General features: G+C 48.5%; 1 long non-coding RNA gene across 3 annotated transcripts; it reads right to left on the reverse strand.

Annotated features, from left to right (window-relative positions):
* Positions 1 to 1,344: 1,344 nt before the first annotated feature.
* Positions 1,345 to 8,365, reverse strand: LOC109386639 (uncharacterized). 3 transcript variants are annotated; one of them, XR_002124818.1, is made up of 5 exons: positions 8,146 to 8,365; positions 5,971 to 6,080; positions 5,485 to 5,733; positions 3,984 to 4,065; positions 1,345 to 3,202 (listed from the first exon to the last, which is right to left on the reverse strand). It is a non-coding gene; the product is annotated as an uncharacterized LOC109386639 (long non-coding RNA). The 3 variants fall into 3 exon arrangements; XR_002124816.1 differs by having other exon boundaries at positions 5,971 to 6,192; XR_002124817.1 differs by lacking the exon at positions 5,971 to 6,080.
* Between the last annotated feature and the right edge of the window lie 4,516 nt (positions 8,366 to 12,881).

Raw genomic sequence — 12,881 nt, forward strand, 5'->3', positions numbered from 1 at the left:
TGGCTACATACGGTAGCCCATGGCAACCCACTGCCACAGGGGCTGCAGCCTACGCCGTCGCCAGCGACTCACAACAGCCCAGCTCCAGGTTGAGCTGCTGTTCAGCATCTTAGCTGTAGAGGGCAATGTCACTGGCCCTCATATGTGGGATCCGAACCGGGGCCCTCTGGCGTCCCAAGCCAGCTCTCAACCATCGCGCCACTCGTCCGGCCCTCATTGGCTTATTTTTATGTTTAGAGTATGTGTCGTCAATAAGTACACCTTTATCTTTTATAAATTTTACAAGTAGTAATATGATTAAACTACCACATTGTACACACTCTAACCAGTAAACCAAAAATAGGATGTTAGAATAAGATGAAAAATAAATATAAATGGGGTTTCAATATTTGTCCCACTCCCCAATAAACCATCTTATTCACTTCCACTTCGGAGACTGTGACTTTGGACCCCACCCGCCCATGTGATGCTGCAGGAAAACTCTGCAGGAGAAGTCTAAGGATAATGGGGTGGGTGCTGAGTGAACTCAGAGCCTAGGAGGAAGAAGCATTGGTGTTGGGGGAGTGGCAGCCTGGCCCGGCCTCTCTTCCAAGGGACAGGACTGCAGGGTGGCACCCCTAGGTCAGAGCTCTCTCCCCGAGGGCAATGCCTCCCCCTTACCTGCAGTTCTGAGCGTTTCTGCCAAGCCCCTTCTTTGACTAGATCCACATGGATTCCTCCCACCTTAATGCCCAGTTACACTCAGGCTGTGCCCTTCCTGCTGGGCTAAGGACATTTTCTCTCTTTTTAAGGACTACAAATGATCTGTATTCAGATTCCACCAACTTTTCCCCATCGTGATAAATTTTTTTTTATGAACAAATGCCCTTCCTTCTGTTTTGAAGGATCTGTTCAGCTTTGTATATTATGGGATAAGCTCGGTGAGGAAAGACATCCAACTTGGTGGTACAGAGTTTGATATGTTAACTTTGAAAATCTAAAAGGACAAGCAAATGACAATAGCAACCATCCTCCTGACAATCCTGGGGATACAAATATTTTCATTACATCTGAGGAGCCCAAGAATCAGGAAGGTCACAGCCTTGATCTACACCACACCTAGTGAGTAAGACAGCGGGAACTTAAATGCGAGTCTGTCTGGCTTCAAATCCACATGTGCTCTTTTCACTGCGGCCACTGCCTCTTCCCAGTGGTGGCAGCAACTAAGTTAAGACAGGATCTTTCACAGGAGTGGAATTGGTAGTGCTATCGTAGTCAGTAATTATAAGCTGACTTCAATACCATAGTTAATTTTTGTAAATACTTGGATTTTTTATTACATATGAATAAAAATGCCCATTACACTAACCAGATACCTAGAATTACAAAATAAAAAATGATTAAACCACTGAAATATCTACTGGTATATAATTATTCACTGCCAAGAGACTTTATATGTTTAAAATAGTCACAAAGAGCAGGAATAATTAAGCTGGCGTTATTCCTCCACTGTTAGATCACCCCTGTGCTTTAGTCACACGGTTAACAAATGTCCCTCCTGATTGGAACTGAAATGCTGATTAAGATTAGTTGGGCTCCAGGGTCAATCATGGGAAACTATAAAATGTCAGTGGGGGTTTTCATTCAACAAGCCCAGAAATTGGCAGTTCACAAAGTCAGAAGCTGGCACGCTGTCCTGGACAGCCTGCCTGGTAACAACGTGACTTCCCTTTGATGCAACTGATTTGATGCAACTGGAAGAAAGTCATGTCGAGGTGACAAACTGTGATTGCTAATGCTTCCTCCCCTAAAATCGACCTGGACAAACGACAGAGCCAGAGGAACACAGACCAGAGGAATGAACAACAAGAACAAGGAGATCCAAAAAATCTAGAAAATCAAAGACTGGCTTAAGTGGTGCCTCAGCTGGCTCCCAAACATTACCCACAGAGCCTGTTGAGACGAAGCTGAGTGTATTGCTCACCGAAGTAAAGGGGAACATCACCTCCCAAAGGTTTGCAGCGTCTCAGAGGGGAGAAGGCACCATCAAATTTTCCTGAACACAAGACTCTGCTGTGCCTGTAACCCGAGCACCCCTGGGAAGATGCACATTTTCCCTGGAAGGTCTGCCTCAGGCCCTGGGACTATAGCGATGGGCCGTTGACTAGGAAGAGGCACCAGAGAACTTTGGGAAGTGGTGAAAATGTTAAACATCTGATTCTGGTAATATACAAGAATGTCTAAACTTGTCCAAATTCATCAAAAGCTACATTTAGGAGCATTATTTGTGTGTAAATTATACCTTAATAAAGCTGGCATTTTGAAAGCGGATGGATGAAACAAGATTGGCCAAATGTGTTAAGTGGTGAAGAGTACATGGAAAATTGTTATTTTATTCTATTTTTATTGGCATTTGAAAATTACTATAATAAAAAGATTTTTTTTAATCAAAAGATACATCATCCAACTTCCCACACTCCACCATCCACAAAGACCCCCCCCCGTGGGATTGAAAACTAAAGGCAGGAACCCCTGACATTTGCATGTTATTTACAAAATATGTTTCACAAGCATTAACTCTTATTCCCACTAGAATCAGGGCAACCATAGATCGTCATTGCACTCTCACATGGGAAGTTCATGGGATCTGTGGGAAGTGACTTGCCCAAGACCACACAGGCGGGGCAGCAGGCGGGGACCTGAGCCCAAGGCTCCTGCCGGAGGCAGGTGTTTCTCCCACAGCACCTGCCTCGAGGTCTCAGGGCCACGGGCACAGCCCCCACGCAGCCAGGCTTCTGCCTGGCACAGCACCTTTCCAGGCTCTCCCGAGCAAGTTTGAAAAGACCTTCCAGCAGGGCAATTCTACCCAGTGGTTAGCAGCCGGGCTTGGAGTGAGCTGCCTGTTAGTTACCATGGTTATGTCTTACTCAGTCCCCCTGGAGCCCCAAACAAGAAGCTAACACAGAGGGAGAAGTCCCGGGCTGGGTCAGACATGCGCGGCTGTTTGCAGAACGTGACGATTGTCTCCAGTTGCTGAGAAGGACTTTACTCGGAAATGGTTACCTACCTATGTGTCCAAGGAACACCGTTTCCTGGCATCCCGAGCCCCAGCCACGTGTCTGGCCATCTCTCCAGCTCAGAGTTCATAACGTGGCTATGAGGATGACATGAGTTAGCTCCATCATGTGCCTTCAGTAAGCACAGTAGTGAGTTCCTGCCATCCCTCAAGACAAACCAAAAGCATAATGATAAAAACAAAGAAACTAGTGAGAAAAGACCTGGGCCTGAGCCACCCAAGGCTGTTCCGAACCCGAGGAACGGCCCTGTCACCCTCCTTCCATCTGCAAGGATCTCTGAGAACAGGAGACCCTTGTTCTAAGCTTTCCTAAAGCTCTCCCAGCCCTGCAGGGCTGGACCTGCTCCCTGTCCCTCAGTGCTCTCATCCCCCACCCAGGCACAGAGGCTACATTCTGTGATCACCGGGGACAGGAGACTGACAGTGACAGGATGACGCCATTGCAATTCACACTGATTTGCCCAGGAACCCTCCACCCCCACCCTTGCCTGAAGAAAAACCTGGTCCCCGTCATGTTGTTCTTTATTGCACAGTAATTGCTAGTCTACCTGGTGCCAGGCACAGCGCCAGGGGTACTGTCTTCCTAGACTTTGAGCCCCAGCATTGCCAAAACGCTGTATGAATAGTTCCCCGAACACGCTGTGTTTGCAGGAGCTGCTTCAGGGGTCGGAAACATCTTTCCACAGCTTCCACAAGACTGACTCCTTCTCGTGCTACAAGACCCGGCTCAGAAGTCTGCCAATTGCCCAGCACTCGGTTGGGTGGCCCTCAGCCTGGCTTTTTCCCTCTAGTTGGGGGCACTTCCCCCAAGAAAGCTGTTTGCTAGGGTATCTCCTCCACTCAACCGTGAGACCTCAGAGGAAGAGCCTAGACCTGACTCACTCTTGCATCTCCCAAGCCCAGCACACAGTAGTCCTTTGGTACTTACCCAGAGAGGGAATTCCACAGAGAGGCCTGACGGCAGCCTCTGCCTCAGAGACCAGCTCACCGTTCATCTGCTGTACTGAAAGCTGGTGTTAATAGACCAAAATCACGCATCAGATGGGTTAAAAGCTCTCCCTGAGGCATGCGAGGTGCTGGAAGGGAGTGCCCAACAGGGGATGGCAGCCTTGGGGGTCTGATACCCTCCCCCATTTTCACACCAATGATGTGAGAGGGGCCACAGGGGAAGGGAAAGGAGGCCCTAGGAGAGTTGTCTTAGGAGAGCGTATGACCCCACAGGAAAGTCTTAAGAACATTTAGTGATGTTTGATTTAAAAGGTGGCAAAAGGGTGGCAAAATTTCCAGCTCATTTCCCCTGCTGGGAACCCACTCTTACCCTGTTCCCCCCCAGTTAACTCTGAATTCCCAGAGATGACCCTGGCAAAGCAACTAAGTTCTTTAACTGTAATAAACGCCTGCTATCGACTACCTGAAATTTTAGATAAAAGGAGGGTAATTTTTACCAATCTCCTGAGTACCTTGAAGTAGGAAATTGGCTGACAAAACCCTGCAGACATTCTAGAACACCGTGTTCCTGTATAATTTGGTCTCGTGTTCTAGAACACTTACCCCTGTTGAGAAGACACTGTTGCTAAGATACGACCAAAGAGTAAACAGCCTGATTTCTATTATCGTTCCATAGAATCGCAGCCTCTGTCATTTTATTAAAACAGCTCCACGAAGGGTGCCTATGACCTGCTAATCATTTCATCTAAAGAACACTCCCTAGTCCCTCCCTTCCCAGACCTGTCACTCACAGACCTGGGAGTTTATTTCCGTGACCTCCAGAATAGTCCTTGCGTCTCTGCTCCTTCCGTGCCTCTCCCCTCAGCCTACCCCTTGAATATGACTCATCCCCAGGCTTCTCCCCCAGAGCCCGGATAAGGTGAGGCAAGGTGAGAACCAGGCAGCAATATTTAGGGAGGCCCTACCTCTCAAGATGGGGGAGTGCAAGGCCCATGCTGAAAGAGAGGGCTTCCTGCAGTTTTGCGTCCCAGGCCCCTGGCTGGTGTCTTCCCTCCTCTGCCATCTCCCCAGGCACACGGCTCAGGCTGCCCCATTAGTGCACAGGCCTCAGCTTCCACATGGAATGGGACGCCCCCTAGAGCTTCGCCCCAGCCTCAGGCCCACGTATCCACCTTCCTTCTGGGTGTCTCCACCCTGATGCCCCCGGCTCCTCCATAGCACACCCCACCTATCTTCCCAGGAAACCCCATCCCCTACCTCAGTTGATAAGGTCACCTTCATCCCTCAGGTACCCAAGGTACACAAGCAGTGTTACCCCACACACATCTGGTCAGGCTGACTTTACCTCCTAAGGTATCGCTCTAGATCATCGCTTCCTCGCCACCCCACCATGACTGCCTGCCATTAGACCTTGTAGCTCTCTCCCGGACTGCTGTAACCATCACCTATTCCTGCTCCCTGCCTCTGGGTGCATTACCCACCTGGGCCATTTACCGGGACTCGCATCACTCATGTGCTTAATATCCATGTGCACAGGAATCTGTGTGTAGAATTGGTTCCCCTCCATGGAGGACGACTTGGCGATATTGATGAAAATTATAAACGTCTATGCCTTGTGACTCAGCAATTCCACGTCAGGAAACTCATTTGGAATGGCAAGAAACTGGAAACAGTCACAGTGCCCATCCAACAGGGCAAATATTGACAACAACATGCTGCATCATGGAACACTGTAAAGACAACAAAAAGACCGAAGCTGCTCTCTGCATACTAATCAGGATGACTTACAGGCACAGAAATAAAAGGCCAGGGTCACCCCAGTTGTAGCATGTACTACCTGCTGTGCCCAAAGGGGGATGTGTACATACATGTTCTTATATTCAGATTCTCTGGAAGAAAGCACTAGAATGGGGACAGTGACTGCTCTCCAGGAGAGGAACTCGGGGTAAAGGCAAGAGGGAACTTACTTGTCACTGTATACTTTTTGCACCATCTGATTTCTTTACGTTGAGCATGTTTGATGTTTTCAAATAAAAATACATTCCATCTGTCTTGGGCACCACAGCCAGTAACCTTTCTGAAGTGCAAATGTGATCATGTCACACCCCATACTTCAAGCTCTTCAGGGCTCTCTAGGACAGGGTACCTGGGACGGTCACCATTTATGCTTGTTATGGAGCAATTAACACCTGTTAATTATAGAGCAATTAGCCCCTGTTCACTCTCAAAAACATCCTGGGATGGACTACAAAGCATTGCCTCACTCCATCAGTGACCCTAGAGATACAGTCCACCCTAAGGATCATTTAACACCTCAGAGCCTGAAACTCACTTTTACTCTAGATCAGGATGCTGCAGGTCTGATGTCACGGGAGTGTCCACAGCTCAGGTGTAGGATGAGAGTGCCTTAAAGAGTGTGACCATCTGTAATTGAACTACGGGGGCCTTGGTTTATATTTGCTCCGTGGGAGAGGCTGTTAGAAAAGAGGGTTAGCTCCCCTCTCTCACTCCATTAGTGATAAAAATAATTTGAATTTGTCAAAGAGAGAGAAAATAAAGTCTGGTTTAATGAGTTCTTAGTGCTGGGAAAGAGCCTAGTATTTGGTTACTGAAAAAGATGAAACTCGACCTCCCCGGAGGTCAGCAGATTTAGGTGTGTCTTCAGCTGAGTTGTGTACACGTGCCCTTTCAGCCGTAACTTGAATCCCTGAGACAGAGGATGACCTTATAAATCATCGCCTCTCCAACACTGGTGAGAGCAACCACAGCGCCCCCTGTTGGCGGCCCCACAGCACATCATCCTTGCCCTAGTCCCCACCCCCTTCTCCCACACGGTAGGATTCGGGTTTCTGGATCAGAAAACTGACCCTGAGGCCCAGGACGCCACTGCTATTCAAAGTGTCCTGTTGAATTCTGCCTGGTTGGTTTTGGTGGGTATGGTGTCCCTCTAAAAAGGGTCCCTCAGAAGCACCCTCAGCGGCAATGCTGCCTGGTGAGAGGGGGGAACCTGAGCTTGGTACCCAATGGTGTTGAGTACAGATGAGGGGCACAGAGAGGAGAAGGGGTGTGGATTCCGGACTCACCCTAAGCATTCTTTACCTATAAGGGGTTTGAATTTTAGGGTCTCATAAGTTCTACTTACAGTAAAAGAAGATGATTTCTCCATCCCCGTGTACCAGAAAGGTCGGGTTTGAGAAACTGAGGACGACGTCCTATTCTAGGCTAACTTCTCATCCAAGCAACTCAGTCCTAGAGTTAAAGTTCTTTAAAGCGACAGGCATTTCTCTTCTACCCCTGTCCCCTGAGGGCAAGGATATACCAACAGTGATAAGAGTCACCACATCTTGGATGTGGACACACCCTAGGGACTGCTCCTGTCCATATGGCCCCCAGACACTGTCCGTGTGTGTTAGTCCCTGGGGCCACTGTAACAAAGTACCACAGACTGAGTGGCTTAAACAACGGAGATTGATTGTCTCATAGTTCTGGAGGCTGGAAGTCTGAGATCATGGTGTTGGTAGGGTTGGTTCCTTCTGAGGGTCCCTTTTTATGAGGATACCAGTCATATTGGATCAGGGACCCACCTCCTGCAGTATGACCTCATCTTAACTAATTACTTCTGCAATGACCCTATTTCCAAATAAGTTCGTATTCACAGAAACTGGAGTTTAGGACTTTGACATGTGAATTTGGGGTACACAATTTAACCCACACACCCTGCTTGTGAGTTTCTGTTTTCAACCATAGAATGCACAGGTTGGACAGCAGGGCTGACCTCCGGAAGTCCCCCTTGCCATCCACCACTCGTGGGTTCCCCAAGTCAGTCTCACCTCTCTATGGCAACTGGACCAAAGAGGGAGACCCTGTTCCCTTCATGGGGAAAAGTCTCAGGATTGCTTATAATGGGGAGCACCACCCCCAAAATGCCAGATTTTTAGGATGTTGCTTCTTGATCTTGCCCCGCCTCAAGGTGAGACTTAGGCAAGGTGAAGTCTGAAGCAAGATTTTGTTTCCAGCCATTGTTGTCATTGTCCATATTGACAAATAGCCATTGTCGTTTATTGCAGAACCCTAAGGAGTTCTATCACAGAGAACCAGCCAAAGGGGGAGGAAACAGGACAGGGCTCAAGTAACACACATACCTCAGTTGGCACCTGGATCATCTCAGGCACGAGCAGCTCCTTAGTTTCCAAGAGGGATTGTGGCCATTGCTTCATCTGAGGGCGGAAGAAAGGTGACACTCAGAGGTGGAACCAAGGCCAGCGCTTCGCACCAATTCCTCATGGGCCAAGATTCCTTCAGGAAAACATTTTCTTGATTTCGCTCACAAACATGTATTTCCGTGCAGGAGTCCTACTTCCTGTCCCCCCCCCCCCCCCCACTAGGGCCTCCAGGGCCTCCACACTAACTTCCGCCTTCCCTGCAGCGACACCTGGTGGACATTGCCTGCCTCGCCAGCTCCTCTCCTGGAATCTTCCATCAGCCAGACAGCCGTGGGCTTCTGGAGAGGGCTGAGAAAGTGGAACTGAAGGAAATAAGCCCACGAATGCAGCCAGACAGTGATAGAGCGAAAATGGACTCACGATGAATCATTGCAAGCAAGTATGGTCAGCAGCACAGGCCCTGGAGTCCCATGGAGTTGGTTATGTCGCCCACCTTAGTCACCTTCCAGCCCTGTGACCCTGGAGTAGTCCCAGAATCTCTACGCCATCTCATGTCTAAAATAAAAATAACTCTTCTCGGCTCACAGACTGAGGGTTACATGAGATAATTCAGATAAAGCGTGAAGTGGTAGCTAACCAATATAAGCACCAGTAAACACAGAAGTATTGGTAATTCCTTTGTTGTTGCCCCACTCCAACCCCAGACACTCATAAAACACACACTATAAAATTCATTCATGCAACAAACATTTTCTGAATGTCCACTGTGTGCCAGGCGCTAAATGTCCAAAGGGAAGGGAAGAGACCTACCTCTTTGTGTTTATAACCATAAGGACCAGGATTCTCCACAGGGGCCCGACACCCTCACCCAATCAACTGTTTACTGAGCACCTAGTTAGCCCAGGCCCAACAAGACCCCACCCCTCAGAGTCCCAGTCTGCAGGAGTAGATGGACGCATGGGGCAGAACCACAGGGTGGCCCCTGTCAGAGGTCTGTACCTGGCCCCAGGGAGGGAGGGAGGCCTCTCAGAGGAGAAGCCCCACAAATCTAGAAGGTTCCAGAATGTTCCCTTTCCACTGAGAGTCTTTTTCTCTCCAAAGCACACTGCTGCAGGCAGCATCCATGGCCCACATAGCAATAGAGCTTCCCTTTGATCCAGCTTAAGATTTTTGCCATTTTAATCTCTGCTCAGAAGTGGAGCCTGAATGAAGAGGGGGTTACTCCCTCTCCTTTTGAAATTGCGTGGCTGCTGCCACCAGAGAAAAGATAAAAATTCACTGGGGATTTTTCTTCAGATCTGCATTGTACTCGCCGTATAAGCTGTTGGGATTTTGCAACCGAATTTAGAAAATTTGTAATGTCAGGTTGAAAAGTTCTTCAGAACTTTGAGGGAGTAAGGCAGGTAGAGGAATTTATTTTAGAATTCCGTTTCCCTGTGGCATCATCAAACAATAAGTGAAACATAGAGAAGCACTGGAGAGGACTGGGGGAAAAGAAAGATTTCCTACAATGAGTGCCCACAACTTCTGATAATCAGATGCTGGCTGCCCCTCCAATATCCTGGTGCCCAGAGCTCTGCTTCCAGACACTTTGTAGCTTCTAGCCCTGGGGACATCACTAAACCTTTCCAGCCTTGATTTCTATATCCACTTACTTCATCAATATCATTGGAGAGCCTGATGTGTGCCAGGCCCTGCCCTTTGGGAGCTCCAATCTGTCATCAGTGTGGGGATTTAATGGACCTAAAAGGCCTGTACCAAGCACACAGGCATACAGGAAACTTCTCAGAAGGGGCTCAGAAGTGTTCTGGGCAGACTTCCACCCTGTTTAAGTGGCAGAAATCAGGGAATGGGCCCCCTGAGGGCTCATGAAGTCCCAGGGCTACTCCCCTTTTCTGTGATGTTTATCACCCATATGTAGGACTGACTGAACCCCCTCCCCTCTCCCCCAGTGACGGTGGGGTTCATGTGAGCTCAGAGAAATAGCAGCAGAGAAGAAGCCCTGAGACCCAGCTTCCCAGCTATCCTTGTCCCAGGAATTCCAAAGAGGGGGAAGGTGGTGGTAGCTATGATGAGCAGGGCGGGGAGAAGCGGGGGAAGGTAGGTGGTAGAGGAAAGCGGACCGTAAATATCAGGGTCCTGTCCTCAGGCAGGAGCCAGCCTGGGCCGGTTTGGGTCTGGAGGCCAAACTAATGAATGCACCTTCCAGAAAGCTGCTCTGACCTCCAGCGGGTTGGGCTGGGTGGACTGCAACCTCAACTGTGATCAGAAGGCTGCTTGTGGTACCTGAATCAGCACCTGGTGACACGTCCCATCCAGGCCGTAGAGAGGCTTGGCAAGGATCTATGCCTGCCCAGCGTATAGGGCTGTCAGATAAAACATAGTACTTGCAGCTGGAAGTAAAGAGGCTGTAACCACCGTGGCAGAAGAAGCTTCAGTCAAGAAGGAATTGAGCACTTTCTGCCCAGGCAGCATGACCAATGCAGTGTATTCCTAACAAGCTGAGTGACTGCAGAGAGGGAATGGCCCTTGGAAATCAAGTCAAAAGATTGGTACCATTTACACGGACTACAATAAACGGGGTCCCTGGAGTTGGGCAAAGCTGTGATCCTGGCCACAAGGTCCAGGAAAAGCTAATTGGGTGGGGAGGGGTGGCGAATGGTCACAGAGCCAATTAACACGAAGCCTGTCTGTCCAGCTTCAAATCTAATAATACTCACAATACTCATTCCAGTGCAGTAAATTCATCTGTTTCCAAGTAGCAAGTATGAATCTAACCCAAGTTGACTGGGAGTAAAAGGGATCCCAGGAAGAAAGAAACTGGGGTGAGGGATTGTTCCAGCGGGAGTTTGAAGCAGAGTGAAGTATCCTCCACTTCCCCAAGAGTCCTCCGACTTGAGCAAGGTGGGAAGGACCACCTCATAGCTCAGGACAGTGAGAGGCTGGTGCCTATATAGAAAGGAGCCATTACTGACTAGAAGAAGGGGGCCCAGAGCTAGTTGGGGCACAGGGAATGAGATATTCTCCTGAAGGGCTGCTCTGAGGGGTCTGTGCCCAGAGGAGACCATTTGCCTCTTGAAACAACCAGTGAACACAGGTAGTGCTGGTTGGAACTGGGTTCTAGTCTGTTCTGCGAAGGCAGATTGCAGATGTGCTCAGGGGCACAGCCACTCCCTCTCTTGAGGCCTCGGCTGCTGGAGCAGGGGGTAACTAGAGGACCCAAAAGGGCAGTGCGGCTAAGCTGTAGCCTTTAAATTGAGGCAACATTCTGAATATTTCTTTGTACTAATTTCTCCCTTTAACTGAATTTAGATGCCTTTTACAAAATTTCTTTGCCTCCATTGGGCTGCATTTGGGGTTTTAGAGTGAGCTCATGGATGCTCCTTAGAGAAAACAATCTAGAGTCATCTGCAGTGTCTTGAAATATGCTCCCTGGGTCCTGCAAACGGGAAAATGGATTGTAACGGGCGGGAGCGGGGACTTGGAGCCCCCTGGTGGTCCTTCTGAGTCCACTCCGTGCTGTAACCACGCTCCCCAGGAAAGATTAAGTGGACTTCGGCCTTGAACCGGAATTCGTCCGTGGCAATCTTGTAAATCTACCATGTTACACCAACGCAAACAAAATTATCCAGCCAAAACAAACGGAGAACTGAGCTCTGTGGCATTTCATTCACTTATACGTTTATTTATTGGAATGTTCATTCATTTATGTCCCAGGTCCCTGCTAGGAGCTGAGAGTGTAGACATGACCGAGTCAAGGTCCTTCAAGTTGCTCCTGGAGCCCAAGAGGAAACGGACACAGACGAACCACATTCTATACGTTGTGGTGAGAAGTCGGAGGCATAGAACGCAGGTGGAGCCTGGAGCAGTCCCTCACACACTCCCTGGGAGCAGGTGTGGGGTAGCTCCTGGAAGGAACGACCCTGGGCTTATACTTAGAAGGTGAATGGGAGCCAGCCAAGGTTAGGATGGGGGCGGGCATTCTAGGGAGGGACAGCCAGAGAGGAGGGCTTCCTAGGAGACTAGCACCCAGGTGGCTGGAGCATGGAGGGTGGGGCTAAGGCATTTGGACGTCACAGTGCAGCCGCTGGAGCCACTGACGTTTGATTTGTGCCACTGTAGGAGCCTGGAAGGACCATTTGGCTGGCCTCTAATTCTCAAAGGAGTCCGATATCAAATTTTAGAAGTTATCTCCAAATGAGATTCAATATTTAGTCACGGTAGAAAAAAATGCCATATTCATGAAACTACTTTGAACTTGTTTCCCATTGCCAGGTCATACTACTGGAATGTACTATATTAAAAAAATATTTTTTTAATTCTACAATTATCTTATGACTAGTACAATTGGATAGCATTACATTTTTTAAATTAAAGCATTAATTGTGTTAAAAGTAAACGTGTAAAATTCATCATAACCTTGTAATCCTGCTTTGACATGTCTCATGTTTAGTATGCCAAAAAATAAAATAAGACAGGGGCCTGGCCTCTCTCAACCTTTGGAAAGTTTTGGAAAGCTCTAGAAAGTTCTGAGGAAGGATGGAATACAACCCAAAGGAAGTGAAGCAAAGAGGCTCTTAAAATAGTTCAGACAAGATGCTGAAATCTGAGCTAGGCCAGGATCTGTGTGACTGGAGAGGAGAAATGCAATTTAGGTTTCAAATTTGATAGGAGTTGGTGATCGATTGTATGAAAGGGAAAAAAAATTGTTTATA

Source organism: Hipposideros armiger, unplaced genomic scaffold (assembly GCF_001890085.2).
Source record: "Hipposideros armiger isolate ML-2016 unplaced genomic scaffold, ASM189008v1 scaffold_137, whole genome shotgun sequence".
Taxonomy (NCBI): Eukaryota; Metazoa; Chordata; class Mammalia; order Chiroptera; family Hipposideridae; genus Hipposideros; species Hipposideros armiger.